The following is a 15,988-nucleotide window of genomic DNA, read 5'->3' as shown; positions in this document are numbered from 1 at the left end:
AGAGTATTATATCAAACTCACATTTAATAAATACAGATTTTGCCATTTACGCAAATATTTAGATTAGAGGTCAACATGTTTTTCTTATCGTAAATAAGTCATACAAATGGCATCCTTTCCTTAGAGTGACCCTCATACAGTCATTGGTCTGTATTAAGGTGCAGACAGTTTTTGCTCACTCATCTAATCCGTTGTTCTGCCATATTCCAGAGAATGGCTCTGGTGAGTGCAGTTCACTGGTTTTTGGAAATTACTTCTTGCAGTGGCAGTGAAGCAGTAAAATTCTTGATGGATTGCTCCTGCTGGTTAATAAATCTCAGAGGCCCTGATACACACATCAAACAAAATCGGTACATTACTTTCAGGTAACAGTAACAGTTATTGTGAAGAAGCTGCTTAAACACTATGGTGCTGTAGACAAAGCTGCTCTCTATTAGCTGAAGCAATTTAACCATGAGTTTATTGTTTAACCTATATTGCCATTTTCCACTACATCTACATCACTACATCTATTAAAAAATATATATATATTCTAACCATTAAGAATAGCCTCTCTAAAATAAACAGAACATACCATGCTGTGGAAAACTATTTGGCTCTTTCTGAGTTAACAAATTGTTATTGCAATAAATACAGTTAGTCTGCTTCTTTGTGCACTAAAATATATCCAGTTCATATCCAGAATGGTATGGTTCAAAATGAGGCTATTGTTTTTCTGTGTTTGGTGGCAGCAAAGGCAGCGGAATTTTCACATGAAATTTCATATACATATCAATCAATTCCATCTCAACAAACCCTGTAAATCTCTTTCCTTTCCTTTCCTTTCCTTTCCTTTCCTTTCCTTTCCTGTCCTGTCCTGTCCTGTCCTGTCCAGTCCTAGTAAGACTAATTAAAAGTAAGCAAGTAAACCTAAGGAATGATTGAGTAGATCTACAAAAAATTTAAACCTAAGGAATTATTAGATCTACATGATTCTTCAAAATGATTTGAAAAATTGTTTATGGTCCTTTTTGAATAGATGCTATGTTGGTAATTTGCTAAGTTTACTAACATTATCTTAGATTACCTTTTGCATTTTACTTGATTTTTTTTTTACTTGAGACTATATATATATATATATATATATATATATGCAAAGCTCTGAGTCCAAGCTGACTTTGTCATCTACTGTCCTCATAATCTCTTCAGGCAAATGCAATGCCAGTGGGTCACGGAAAGCCACTGCTTTCCTTTCCTCAGCAGCATGTTTCTTCTGATACGCCCTCCATCCTCAGCAGTTGGTGTCAAGCAATCAGGCTTCCTTAACTAAGCAGAGTTAACACAGCTAAAACGTGCAAAATTCCTTCTTCGCACATACCCAGAGATTTTGGGTAAATCTGTCTCGAGTCTTTTTGAGGTTATAAACACTGAAAGCAGACAGACTTTATTAAGCAGAATGGGTGGCAGATGTCTGGACGGGTTTTTTATGTCTTCAATAAATAAATAAATAACATTGTTGTTTTGTTATTGTTTGTGCTTAATTGACTGTCATGAATGTCTTCTCTGAGTATTCATCTACGTTCCATTAAGCTTTCATCCTTCTCGCTGGAGCTGACTGAAGGCTTCGTAATTACCATTTTTCCAAATACCTGGGGTTGAATTAACTATATAATTATTCAGCTGGTAGGCATTGGCAAATATTGATAAATGGCATTGACAGAAAACACTTGCATGCTAAAACATGCCTGTTGCTTTTTTATTTTAATTGTTTATATATTTTACATGCAGTAAATTATGTTAGTTATGTGAAGAAGTTGCATTCATCTGCTTATGTACAAATTATTTACAACCACAATTGATCAGTTAACCACCAACTGAAAAACGAGGAGCTTAGTTTTATCTGATAGCAATTACAATTGAAAAGAATAATGACCTGAACACTTCCACAACTCAGACACACTCAGAGGTTCTGTAAATGCCTTAGTTATTATTTCCACCACCTTAATCAGTATACAAATTAATATATATTTGAGTAAGCTTAAATTAACTCAAAACTAATTTGTAATATTGAAATATTATTTAATATATTTAATATGTTTAATATATATATATATATATATATATATATATATATATATATATAAATTCATAGATTAAAAACGTGGTGTGTATATGACAATATGGTGGTCAAGAACAACATGTACAACTGAGCAGTATTGTTTTTGAAGCAGAGCTTATTGAAGGGTCAACAGAATAATTAAGAATATTAAAAATCAGCTTTTAAATCAATTTCTGTTGTTAAAATCACAAGACAATTAAGCTGACACCTTGAGAAAACAACATTTATGTCAAATTCAAGAAAATTTAATTATGTTCACAGTAGTGGCGTAGCAAGTCAACCCCGGGCCCATACACAGAAACATTTGTACGGGCCCCCAAACGTTATAGGTTAATGTGGGCTCCAACAGTCTTTATTGTTGTCTTTTCTGAGGTAAATAACATTGCATGACTATTCATAAGCTGTTTTATTGACGTATAAATGCTTGGAAATAATATTTAACGTTTTCAAGTGTATTCATTATTTATAGCACACCAGCCACCCAATAACTGCAATAAGCGTGTGATACTTTTAATATAACACAAATCGTACCCTTTAAATTGTCAATTTTATCATGAAATACAAACAATAAATGTGTTTTCCCACTCTTTAATGTGGTGTGAGATCACTGTACTCAGTTCAAGCGGTACATTAATCAATGATCTATTTTTCTATTAGTTCCAGCATGAGATAAACATGAATGAATATCAGAAGACATGTTGGAAAAAATCAGAACAACTTAAACGAATGTCTCATGTAGGCTAATCGGTCAATCAAGCAGTGTTTCAAAAATAGTCAATAAAACAGCCTGTGCATAGTCATGAGATAACATTTACCTCAGAAATGCCAAAAATTTTTGCCAACATTGTTTTATTATTTTCATAAATAAATTACGCAGTTCTACGACAGCAATATAACAAATGCACAGGAAATTACTGAGCCCTGCACATGACATGCAGACAATATATTTATTTATTTATTTACGCCACAGATTAAGAATCCGTTCCCTCTTTTTAATTAACTCTTTGACGCGTACGATCACACCGGTGTGATTAGAACTTTGAGTGCTTCACGTCATCAACTGCTGAATTTAAATCCGCTTTCGCGCTTTGCCTGGCGCAGAGCCAGATCGGACGCGCTAAGCGCTTGTCATATTATCACAAATAATCATTGTTTTCAACCATATACTACTTATTTTAGGTTTCAGACATTTAAATACACATAAGTACTAGCAAAACCATACATTTACAGTTTGTAAAATGCACGCTGATGTCTATGGAAACGGCAATAATGATCCTTACAAATATAATCTGACGACATGTTTTTATTGATATCATATACAGATTGTGTAGGTAACTATAAAGTTTACTCTTCTCTTCTCCCAGTTTACCGGAGACCTACTTTAACGTGTTTCGGGAGGAGAGGATGAATTTGCGTGTTGTAAATCCCACAGCTCGGATTCAGCGCGAACTAACATGGCGGCGCCCATCACCCGGTATAGATCAACTAACACGGTCGATATAAAAGTGTTTAAACTACCAAACAGATTTAATTGCACATATTTCAGAATCGGAATATCAGATATTTCATAATATAGTGAGCATGTTTGTGAATATTTTGAATAAAACAGGAAAAACGAAATAAAAGCGATCCATGTGTCATACAGATCTATTGTGGCTGCGTTGTGTCACATGACAAGCATGACGCGTCACCATGGAAACAATAAGGCGATACGGTCTTTTAAAATAACGGTTGCCTAAAAAAAACTCACGCTGGGGGCTCAGCTAGAATATTTTAAACTCACGTGCGAAAGGGTTAAATGGTTCCCCTCGGCGGGCCCCCAATCAGCCCGGGCCCATATGCATGTGCGTACAATGCATATACAGATGCTACGCCCCTGGTTCACAGCAAAAGACAGTAAAAATAGCCCTTATGGCTTCTCTAAATTAAAGTGGTATGATAAAGTATTTTACTGTATGATCTTAAAATAAATGTAATAAAAAAATAAAACTCTAGAGTGAGGGCATTTTATGTTTCTTATGTTGTGTATCTTATGTGAAAAAAATAAAAATAAAAATAACAGAGGAACATTACCACTTCTGCGCATGGTTGTGATTGCACTCAAAATTGCTCTGACCCATAATGATTGTTCAGGATCAAGGAGTAAATTACTTCAAACTACATCTTCATATAAAAATTATTAGCATATAAATGTGCGAGTGTGTTCATTAATGTTCACCAAAGCATTATAAAGAATAGGGTCAAAATGTTCATTACTTTAAGACATTGGTTGTCAATCTGTCAATCTATTACATTAAAGCAACAATGCAGCCTGTGCTTTGACTGGGGGCTAATTTGGCCCTTCAAAAGAAAGGGAAACTCAGTGACCATGCAAATCAGATGCATATTACGCTAGATAAAATCTCTCAGTGTAGAGGGCTTATTTACATAAATAAAACAGGCCAGGTATAGACTATCACAGTAAACAGATTTATGTAGAGAGTCACATGAATTAAAGATGAGCCACAATACATGATTCAAATTTATAGCTTTGACAGAGCGGTGTAAAGACAGCGCTGCATACATAAAGTGTGTCAGCTGAAGTAAATATTATTGCTTGTTTGTGTGTGTGCTTAGTATACCATTCCTTGAATCATAACATTTGGGTTTGGACAAGTAACTTAGGCCCCGCCCACACGGAGACGTGTTTAGCTGTATACGCATACATTTTGTATGGTATAGGCGTTTCGTCCACACGGATCCGACGTTTTGGGAGAGTGAAACCGATATTTTTTTAAACCGGGTCCCAGAGTGGATAAATCTGAAAACGCCGCCCTTGCATTTTCGTGTGGACAGCGAATCCGTATATTTTCTGAAACTATGACGTCATCAGCTCACGTCTCATTGCAGCGCCACATACTGGTCTGGCATGTATACTACATCGTTTTGAGTCAGTTCCCTGAATGGGAAAAGTGTATCAATTAATCGCCCTTTTTCAAACACTTTTTATTTTCCTGAAATACAAAAGGAAAGATTTGCATATTTTCAATGCTATTACAATTAAAGGTAACTGAAGCTTTACAAATGATGCAAAGGCACCATAAAAGTATGAATGTATTTAGTCAATATGAATTCTGAAGTCACACGATCACTCTGTGTGGGGAATAGACTCACATTTAAGTCATAATTCACTAACTATCTTCTCCTCGAGTAAGCTGTTAACTGCTGTGAATGGATCATTGAGTGAGTGATTTAAGCAGAAGATCAATCCGATTTAAATTGAATCCAAATAGTTCACCCATAAATGAAAACTGTCGAAAAATGTTCTCACACTCAGGCCATACAAGATGTAGATAAGTTTGTTTCTTCATCAGAACAGATTTGTAGAAATGTTGCTTTATATCACTTGCTCACCAATGGATCCTCTGCAGTGATTGGGTGCCGTTAGAATGAAACAGCTGATAAAAAAAATAATAAACATCACAATGATAAACACAACTCCAGTCCATCCATTAATGTCTTGTGAAGTGAAAAGCTGCATGTTTTTAAGAAACAAATTTATAACTAAGACATTTTGAACTTTTGAACTTGAAATATTGCTTCTGGCCAAAATAGTTTTTTTTTTATTACTATATTTATTTTTATTGTTATTAGTTATTAATAGTACATTTATTTTTCCCCCACTGGAGAAAGCAATATTAATAAAGACTTGTATTTTAGCCAAAAGCAAAAGTTTTGTTATATGATAAAAAACATAATTATGTTATAATGACATCCGTGTTTGTTTTGGTGATTTCAAATATCAACATTGGCTACCAGAAATCACTTACTCTGCCTTTAATGGTGATTTTTTTTTTAAGACACACAGCTTTTCACTTAATTCACAAGACTTTACTTGATGGACTGGGTTCGTGTGTATTACTTGTGGTTTATTGTGATGTTTTTGTTAGCTGTTTGGACTGTTTTTTTTTTGGACTGTTTATTCTGATGGAACCCATTCATTGCAGATGATTAATTGATAAGCAAGTGATAATGTTGAATTTCTCCAAATCTGCTGTGATGAACAAACATGCTCATCTACATCTTGGATGGCCTGAGGGTGATTAAATTTAAGCAAATTATTATTATTATTATTATTATTATTATTATTATTATCCTTTAACAACCATGGTTCTTTAAAAAAACTATTAAGAACTGTTCCATCAAAGGTTCTGTGGGGAAACAAAACAAACAAAAAAGTATATTCTATGGCACCACTCTGAAAACCCCTTTTGGAACCTTTATTTTTTAAAGACTGTACAGACTGAGTATGTATATGTGTAGCTGTGCATCTATTTGAAATAACCCCTCAAATGTTAAAACCAAACTATGCCTGTTCCTGAAAGAGATGGAATAAGCAGCTCAGTGTGCGAACAGCCCATAATCAAAAGTAATTTAACACAAGCAAATGCTGCCTCTCATTCAGCATATCTGAATTGCATCTTTGTAAATGCGTGCATCCTCTGCATGCTTCTGTAAGCGTGTGTTTGTGTGTGCATGTGTTTATGGGTGGGCGTAACTGCATCTCTGCTCAAGAGCCTTTGGGTGCTTGTCACAGTGTGCTATATCAGCCAGCTATGATTATAAACACAGCATCAAAGTGCTTTCCTCTGGTTAAGAAAGTTGCTGGAAAGGACTCTTTACTTACAACAGGTGTGTCGCTAAATGCTTTCTTCATGCTTTAGAAAGAAACATGCCCCAAAATGCCAGAGATCACAATGTCAGGTGTGGGTATTTTGGGATATGCTGACACTCATCAAATGTGAGTCCAAGTGTTACATGACTGAGTTTAGCTACTTTAGCTACTAATGTGTGGTTTAAATTTGATATTCTGATATTCATAAGTCACTTTTTCACCATTCTTTTTTCACCAATTGTTCCAAGTTCAGTAAACAAAGAGTTAATGCTTCTTATCCACTTGAACAAAACTCTGTACAAAATGATTACAAACAGTTTCAGGCCCTGAGTTCCCAGCACAGTAGCTAACCATGCTCAACTGTGCTCAATCATCTTGGTGGAACAAACACATGTAGTGATGTCATTATGATTTTTATACTATTTTACCAATTAATTCACATGACTTTTCCATTAGTTTGAGATTTACTAGATTAAATATTTTTTACTCACAATTTCTGCTTGTCAGAACTAAAAAAAAAATAAAAAATGGCTATTCATTATAAAAGTGCCCACGCAGTTCTAATATTTTAGCAATTTACATGACTTTTCCAGGTCTAGAAATCAAACAAGTTCTCTGCACACCATGGGCATTTTAGTCTAGAAATGACAAAGAGCTGAGTGGAATTTTACTAAGATTTATTAGGTAAGTAGCGTCATGGCTGTCGCCGGCCAACGAGTTGGTGTTTTTTCAATGTATGCTTCAGACACGGGTCATGACGAGGCGTTCCCCATAGCGACCCCTAGAGGACGCAGTGTCTCGTTCCCTACTCAGGGAACCATGGTTACTTAAGTAACCTGAGACGTTTTGTTACAGTTTGATAAGGGTTTTTTTTGTGTGTGTGTGTGGCTAAAAACCTCTCTCTCACTCCTAGTTTTCAGCCTATCTTTGATTACTTTTAATCTGAAACAGCCCAGCATTGATAGACACACAAGGCATTGATCCAGAGTGAAACCCAACTGATTGGATAGTGATGAGCATGTTTGTTTACCAACACTAGTTAGATTGTGTTGTACTGATTAACTTTAAATTAATAAACATGAAAAATAAGGCTCAACCACAGATTCAAGACTAAAACTTATGCGTATTTATCTTTTACTTTTACAAAGAAAGCAGCTCATGCCCTATAGCTTTGTTTTGCACATGTAAAATGCTTTTGGAGGCTTAGGGAAATGGATATCATATTTCACATCAGCATGACCAGATGCCTGTGATGTGGTCATGGGCATGGAGGCACAGTAGCTCAGTTTGTCAAGCAGCAGTGTTCAGTCACCAGGACCCTTCCACTTGGCCCAGGAGCCCTTAATGCTTAGGTGTAATGGACTGCTAAATGAATGAAACATTAGCACATGTAGCTCAGCGACAGGCCCTGCTTCCCAGCTCCCCAAGTCACCTGTGGATTTTGAAAACCCCTGAAGGGGTTTGATCATTTAATGTTCCATATTGTTTCACGAAACTGTGTTCTGGAATTGCCTGGCTAAAAAGGCGACATCAGGCTGCTAAAGTAGCTTAAGTGATAAGACTAGTTTAGTCAACTAGCTTCAGAAGATAAACCGTGCTAGCCGACCATGGTCACCAATGCTTTGTTGGACAAAACCTTGACTATGCTGATAAAGTAGCTAGACGAGTAACAAAGTAACATGAATCAGCAGAAACGTGGACCAGCATGAAAATTCAGCAGAACATGATCCAAGATCAGGATCACATTGCATGGTTAGGTTTAGGGCTGGAATTGGGGCTTTGACAACACTCTAATTTTAGATTTTAGATCTTTTTAAAGTAAATTAGGTGTTGTTAATGTGTATTCATATTTCTTTAAAAGGAATGTTGTTTCAAGACCAACAAAAAATGTTGATCCAGGAACATGTTACAAAATCACATTTATCTTAGAACCTGAAACGTCAACTGGTAGATATTATTGTATACTGTGGTAAAAAAAAAAAAAAAAAAAAAAAAACACACACAAGGTTTTTGACCATATCTTCAATTTAATTAAAATGTAAAATACAACAATCATATCTTTATAGGTAGCACTGCTATATCACTTTATTGTTTGCATTATACTACAGCATATAACATTCAGTCTCATTCAGCAAAACAAGGCATCGGTTATTTTACAAGGACAGACTTACTTTGTGTCTAAAAGTTTGTTTTTGGAAAAGACAAATAGTCCAGCTCCAAGCTACAGCCTGGTCTGAAATATTCAGCAGTGACCTCCAACAAATAAGCACATGACCTCAGCAGTTTTGACTCATAAACCTTGTTATTAATATAAACAATCTATATTCTGCTGCACAAAATGAAGCAGTTTAAAGGTGTAGTGGAAATTAGTTCTATAATGGAAAGTATGCCTTCATTTACAAACCCAAATGCTGGTATTCTAATGTAGGATCTTCATGAAGCTTTTATTTTATTTATTGTTTCCCCCATTCAACATAGTGAGTCATCAGTGAATGAATAATTTGTTTTGGTGGTGGTTTTCAGTGATCCAGTTGATTTGGTTCAGATTCATTCACTAGAGGAGAAGATAATTTAGGCATTATTACTATTATTATTATTATTATTATTATTATTATTATTATTATTATTATTATAGTTTAGAGTGTTTAATTTAAAATATTATTATTCAAGTAGTTATCACCCTATACAATATATTCAAAGTTTTCAATGGTTTAAAGGAATACATATTGGTAAATTCTATTATAGGATTTTCAATAAAATATATACACAAAAATTCACTTTCACAAAAAAATAGGAAAACGTTAATTCTTAAAGTGTTTATGCATAATGTTCTAAGTGAACAGTAAAACAGGCTGTTAATTTCAATAATTTGTATGACATCTAATCATTTTTAATATATTTGTGACAGCTCTAGTACTATTAAATGCAGTCAAATCCATGTTGAAACATGATTATCAGAGAGAGAAAAAAAGTAAGCATGTAGGTCAACCCCTAAACCTAACCATCAGTGGCGCATAAACTGATCGTATGTATTCATACAAATTAGCCACCAATTAACCAAAATGTTAATAATGTGTTGGGCTGTCACGTTTATTTCTTCTGTGTGATAGTTAATCATCGTTATTGACATAAATTTTATTGCAATCCCATTTTGAGACCGTTTTATCGCCCAGCCCTAATTTGAGGCTTTCAATATGCCAGACTGATAAACTGCAATCATCAAAAAAACATTTTCACAAATTTCACATACAAACATTCATACAATCATAATTTCAAACTGCATTTTAAGACCTTCTTGCCTGTGCTTAGTATTGCAGGATGTTGAATCATAATAACAGTTTTGCCTGCCAAAAAACATATTTTTTAGCTGTTCTATTTGAAAACTCTCTTTGTTTTCCTAAAAGGCGACAGCTATGCCCAACGCTATATTTGACTTGACAAGCACCCAAAAAATCTGCCAGTTGACTGAAATTAAATAATCATCAACAGTATTATGCAGGACAGCATTTTTCAAACAATTCAGCAGCCTGAGGTGACACAAGACCCTAAGAGAGGCACCAGCTCTGGCATGTAATTGATGGACGATGAGAGAGAAAGTGAAAACAAGAAAGAACTAAGTTGCGGTCATCCAAAGTCTTTATGGTTTAAGACTGTTTGTGAAAAGGCATCACAAAATGTTTCTTGTCATTGCATTATCCTCCAGCCACCCCTTAGACTTTGGCACAGTGGCCATGGAAGAGGTTACAGATGTGCAGCAAGAAAGAAGGCTATTAGGGGCAAATCATATTCCATTCATCATCTTTATTTAATAATATGTTATGTAATACTCCTACAGCTATGTGTCTTCTGACTTCTATGTGGTAGGATGTGAATCGGTGTCACAGTTTGTATCTCGCCTGAGCGATTGTAAACCAGAGGTCACATTTATCAGAGGATGTTCAAAGACTGCGATCTCTCCAGTCTGATGCTTTTGGGATTGAAGCATGGCATTGTAGCGAGGCCACTCACACACGGACACAATTGATAGATGGGACGTGGCGCAGATGTGTCCATCTGGATATACATATCATTACTAACCACTTCTTGCCCTGAGAGATCCTTTCAGAAAATGGAAGTCTCAATTGGCAAAGCTTTGTTCTTTGATGATAAAGTCTTTATGCTAGGCAGTACATATACTGTACTGTATGGATTCAGTAAAAAGGAATTGTGGTCACTGATGGTGTTGTTTTATGTTTACACACTACCTGAATTGTTTTAGCACCCAATTCAGTAAAGTAATACAAATCAAGTAACTTTGAAAATATTCCACATTTTGAAGGTCGGTTCTGAGTACTAGGATGGAGAGGATGCAGCAGTCCTTTCTAGATTGGTACACTACCACCAAATAATTTCATGAACGCAGAAACAAAAAGAATCAGGTAAAAGATCCACATTTTTATTTACTGAAAACAAATACTTTATGATGTTAATTTCCATTAATATGTGCACTCTTGTAGATGCGGATAAAACATTGTATTGTAAAACATGCAGCATTTCCTGTGCCTTTGCAATTGAATATGATGAGTGACAAAAGCTGAGGTTCCTTGCCACTGTCGCCTTTGGCTTGCTTAGGTGGGGACGCTTGACTGATTGCACAGACACTATTGGAAGAGAGCTGAACTGGATGATGTCATCACTGAATCATCAATAAACTGACTTCAGCTGGAAAAATGACTCTTTGTTATTGTCCTCTTACATTATTGACAAACTATTTTCCTGTTTGACACTGTAAAGCTGCTTTGACACAATCAGTATTGTATAAAGTGCTATATAAATAAAGGTGACTTGACTTGACTCCAGAAACACCGCCAGGTCCCACAAGGGTACCTTGGTGCACTGTGCTGGCCTCAGCCTCAAAGTGCCATGGAGGAAATGAGTAACAAGTGGGTTTCTTCCCAATGACTGATCACCCAGAGGGTTGTGTTAACCAGCTATGGCCACTACGTATACCTTCAGAGTGGAGGGAGATTACCCTGCGGAGAAACACTCCTGCAGAAACTCCAGAACTGTACCAACTGGGCAGTTGACTCAGTCTTGCAATCGCTGTCCGCACCAAGAAGTGAAAAGTTTCAGGGCATACTGTTTCCTAGTGGTGGGAGCTCTGGATTGGAGTATGGTCTAAACAACCTCAGTTGAGAGACCTGATGCTAAGAGCTGTGCCCCCTTAGGGGCCACACCCACAGCTTCCATTACTCCAGGCAGGGGTGAAGTATGGAGCCCCCCACCTTAGAGAGGAGGTCCCTCCTGATCGGAATATCCAAGGGAGAGCCGTCGAGAAGGGACAAAAGGTCTGAGAACCATATTTGGGCCGGCCAGAACGGGGTTACTAGCAGAAGACAGACCCTGTCTCGGCGTACTCTCGCCAGACCCCCCTGGCGGTTGATGTAGGAGACCACTAATGTGTTGTCTGTGTGAACAAGCACATGATGGCCCCTCAGGTCTGGAAGGAAGTGTTTCAATGCACAAAACACGGCCAGCATCTCCAGGCAATTTATGCGCAACGAGAGATGGCGGCCTTCCCACAGACCCTGGGCAGAGCAGCCACTCAAGACGTTCCCCAGCCCGTGATAGAGGTGTCCATTGTTAGCGTTATGCAACAACAAGGAGCCCCCAACACCGGGCCTTGTGACAGGAACCAAGGCTACCTCCACAGGTCTAAGGCACGTAAGCATCACTGCGTGACCTTGATCATGCGAAGCGGGTTGCCCCTCGGAGAAAACCCCTTGGCATGCTGCCACCTGCTTCCTCGCCTCCTGAAACCTCTCGACAACAGTATTAACTGCGTCGCCAAAGAGTCCAGAAGGCGAGAGCGGAACATCCAGCAGGATGAATCTGTTCTTGTCTTGCAGTTCAGAGAGATTAAACCACAGATGTCTCTCCATAGCTACTAGGGTTGACGCAAGCCACGTCGGAATAAACCCCCTCGCTCTCGCTCAGGTCCTTAAGCAGGTCGACCTGGTACGCCTGTAACACCACCATGGTGTGCAGACACAAACCAGCCTGACCTGCCACCGTATAAGCTTTCCCAACCAAGGCCGACGTTGTTCTGACCGGCTTGGTGGGAAGCCTCGGGGCCTTCAGAGATGTCTCTCCGTAGCTACTAGGGTTGACGCAAGCCACATCGGAATATACCCCCTCGCTCTCGCTCAGGTCCTTAAGCAGGTCGGCCTGGTACGCCAGTAACACCGCCATGGTGTGCAGACACGTACCAGCCTGACCTGCTGCCGTATAAGCTTTCCCAACCAAAGCCGACATTGTTCTGACCAGCTTGGTAGGAAGCCTTGGGGCCTTCAGAGATGATGTTGTGACGGAGAGAGATAGTTTGCGAGCGTCTGCTCCACCATCAGCATCGTCCTATATCCCTGTTCATTCATCCCCACAATATTAGAATAGTCAGACACCGTGGGGCTCAGTGTGGAGGTCGGGAAAAAAACGGAAGACCCCGGCGTGGAGGTTGTGATCTAACTCGCAGGAAGTGTTCGTCTAATTTAATTGATTTGTATTTACACTTTGGGAACTCTAAGTCCATCCGTGACAAAAACGGAGAAAAAAGGCTCAGTTGGGTGCTCAGGTCTCCACAACATTACAAAAATAAAAATTAAATCTGACCAGTCACTCATCTTTAGATGGTTACCTCAAGACTGTAAATAAATAGATCTTCTCATGGATATTCGTGCACTTGCATGTGAACTAAGCTCTGACTATCTTTCAAAGAGTCGATGCCATGCCTCACAAACTTTGGCAAATTAAGTTATTAGTAGCAGGCAGCCAATACTATTGGAACTGTCAATTTGAGTCAGTGTCTGCCATTTATGCATTATGCATCAGAGAGTCAGTGAACTATGGCTGAGGTTGAGAGTAGCACGCAAGTATGTGTTTATTCTGAGAGACCTGCCATATGCCATAAAGTCTGGTGTAATGATGAGGAAAGGAAACAGATGTGTTTTGAGAGGAAGAGGTATTTCATAAAGATCTCTGTGATGGCTTGACCTAAGGAATAGAGAGGAGGGGTAGAACGACTGGTCATTGTCTGTGTGTCATCCATTAGAAGGATCCGGGCAGTCGATTCTCTGACAGACTCATAACGGGGGCTCTCTCACAAAAGTGAAAAAGAGATTACAAGACAAAAAAAAAAAAGTCACAGCTTGTCTGCCCATCCAGGCATGGATGCTGTTTAATTGGTCCTATTTATACTCAGGATAGCTTTCTGTAATTTATTATATACAAGCAACTGCAGTAAATACAAACAAGGATCATTCTGATGGAGTCTGCAACTAGCAGATCAATATACACACCAGAGACAAGATATTTCCATGTCTTCATTTATAGACACAATACAATGGGAAAACGTTCTTTCTTTCTTTCTTTCTTTCTTTCTTTGTGTTTCATTTCTTTATTTTTGCAAAAGCCACAATAGTATTTGTTTAATTAGTATATGTTAAATTATATTTTTCCAATTATTTTACTTTACTAAAAAAAAGCTATTGGGGGAAAAAGAAAAGAAATCTTTTTATTACAGCGGTCGCGGCTGCGGTCGTGTGCAGACCGAAGAGTGTAAAGACCATCGACTTTACCGTGCGACTCCACCGGGCAGGGACACCGGCAAAGGATAAGTATCGCTATATATAGTATTTATAGAGTTTTAGCTTTTAGTTTTAATTACTTTTTCTTATTTGTAAGATAAAAGCGTCTGCTAAATGACTAAAAGTAAAAGTCAAGTAAAAGGATGTCCACTGTTTTAAGATGGGTTGTGGCAGCAATGTGATAAGGGTTTTAAATTGAAGGGGTCATTAACTGCATTTTTTTTTTATGTTATAATATTATCTGAGGTTCACTTATAATGTTACTGTGATTTTACATCAAAAATAAATCATAATTTAGAAATAACAGGCTTTTTTTCTATCCTGTTTTTGAGCCTCTCTGTAGAACAGTCTGTTTTAATAGGACTCAAGACTCGCAAGTAAACGCCCACTGCTATGATTGGCTAACAGTTTTGCTTATTAAAATAATAGATGGATGCTGCTGTGATGTTCTCTGGGAAAAAAAAAAAAACATGGCTCATTTAGGCTAAAACGTATAAATACTCAGTATATATCAAACGGTCTGGAACAGACAATGCAATAGTGGTAAATACACTTTTACTCACACTTATGTGTTTCGACATTATTGTTGGATCCTCTCTAGTCAGACTCAGCACTGCATCATCTTTTACTTTCTGTCTAAAAAGCCTGCATTATACGGTCTTGTTTAAAAATAAATCCATAGTAAAGTAAAGCAAACCAGCAATCAGTGTTTCACTGACGCAATCTGTAGCTCTTTCCTAATTTTACCATGTGTCTACACCGGATGCAAGCGGCGCAATGCGACTAGACAACAGAACCCATTATAATCTGGGATTCTGTCTACACTGGATGCGGCATGGATTGACGCAACGAATCCCGACAGTAAACTGATGTCCCATTCTATTTGTGACATACTCCAAACATTCGTGCTGCTTCTGAACTTAAAGTGAAATGGATTCCTGATGCAACAACACTCACGTTCAATCGAGATACGGTGTTAGGATCACAATGAAGGACATTCAAAGACTATTTTTCACAACTTACACTACACAGTGTCTTTTAATCTTGTAATGACATCTATATGGTTCTGTTGATGGAGTAATCCTGTATTTGTGTCTCTGTAGTATTTCCTATCCTACTACTACAAGTGCATATCAGTGGGCGGGGCTAAACAGGCAGTGATGTAGAAGCAGGCCTTGATCTTCTCCTGCAGAGGCGGCTTTCGCCTCACTATTACTTCATAAAGTGGCACATTCCAAAACGAGTCGTTTTCTGAGCTTGGTTTCAATAAAAGCTGCTTTTAAACGAGAAAGTTTTGAGTTTTGAAACTTACAGGATTTTTCTATATTACATTGAACTGTTATATATGAAAAGATCAAGGGAAATTTGATTTATCAGTTCATGACCCCTTTAACCTTTTCACTAACCAGCCAATTTGGCTACTGAATTGTTTAAAGGGGAGGTCTAATGCTATTTCATGCATTCTGACTTATTTACACTGTTAAAGAGTTGGATTCTCATGCTAAACATGACCAAAGTTTAAAAAATCCTATGATGGATGAGTTGAACGTATGATGGAGTATTGCTGTGCCAAATAATTGTAGTCATAATCATAACAGTCTCAGAAAGTTTTTT

The 15,988-nt window shown here is 37.6% G+C and overlaps 1 protein-coding gene across 1 annotated transcript in view; it reads right to left on the bottom strand.

Annotated features, from left to right (window-relative positions):
- LOC107741890 (spondin-1-like) overlaps positions 1-15,988 on the bottom strand; it is a 203,381-nt gene that overhangs the window by 100,443 nt on the left and 86,950 nt on the right. The gene's annotated exons all lie outside the window — the stretch shown is intronic.

The sequence above is a fragment of the Sinocyclocheilus rhinocerous genome, unplaced genomic scaffold (assembly GCF_001515625.1).
Source record: "Sinocyclocheilus rhinocerous isolate Xijiao unplaced genomic scaffold, SAMN03320098_v1.1 scaffold376, whole genome shotgun sequence".
In the NCBI taxonomy this organism is placed as follows: Eukaryota; Metazoa; Chordata; class Actinopteri; order Cypriniformes; family Cyprinidae; genus Sinocyclocheilus; species Sinocyclocheilus rhinocerous.
The sequence above is the reverse complement of the archived record's forward strand: the minus strand, read 5'-3'. Positions and strand labels throughout refer to the sequence as shown.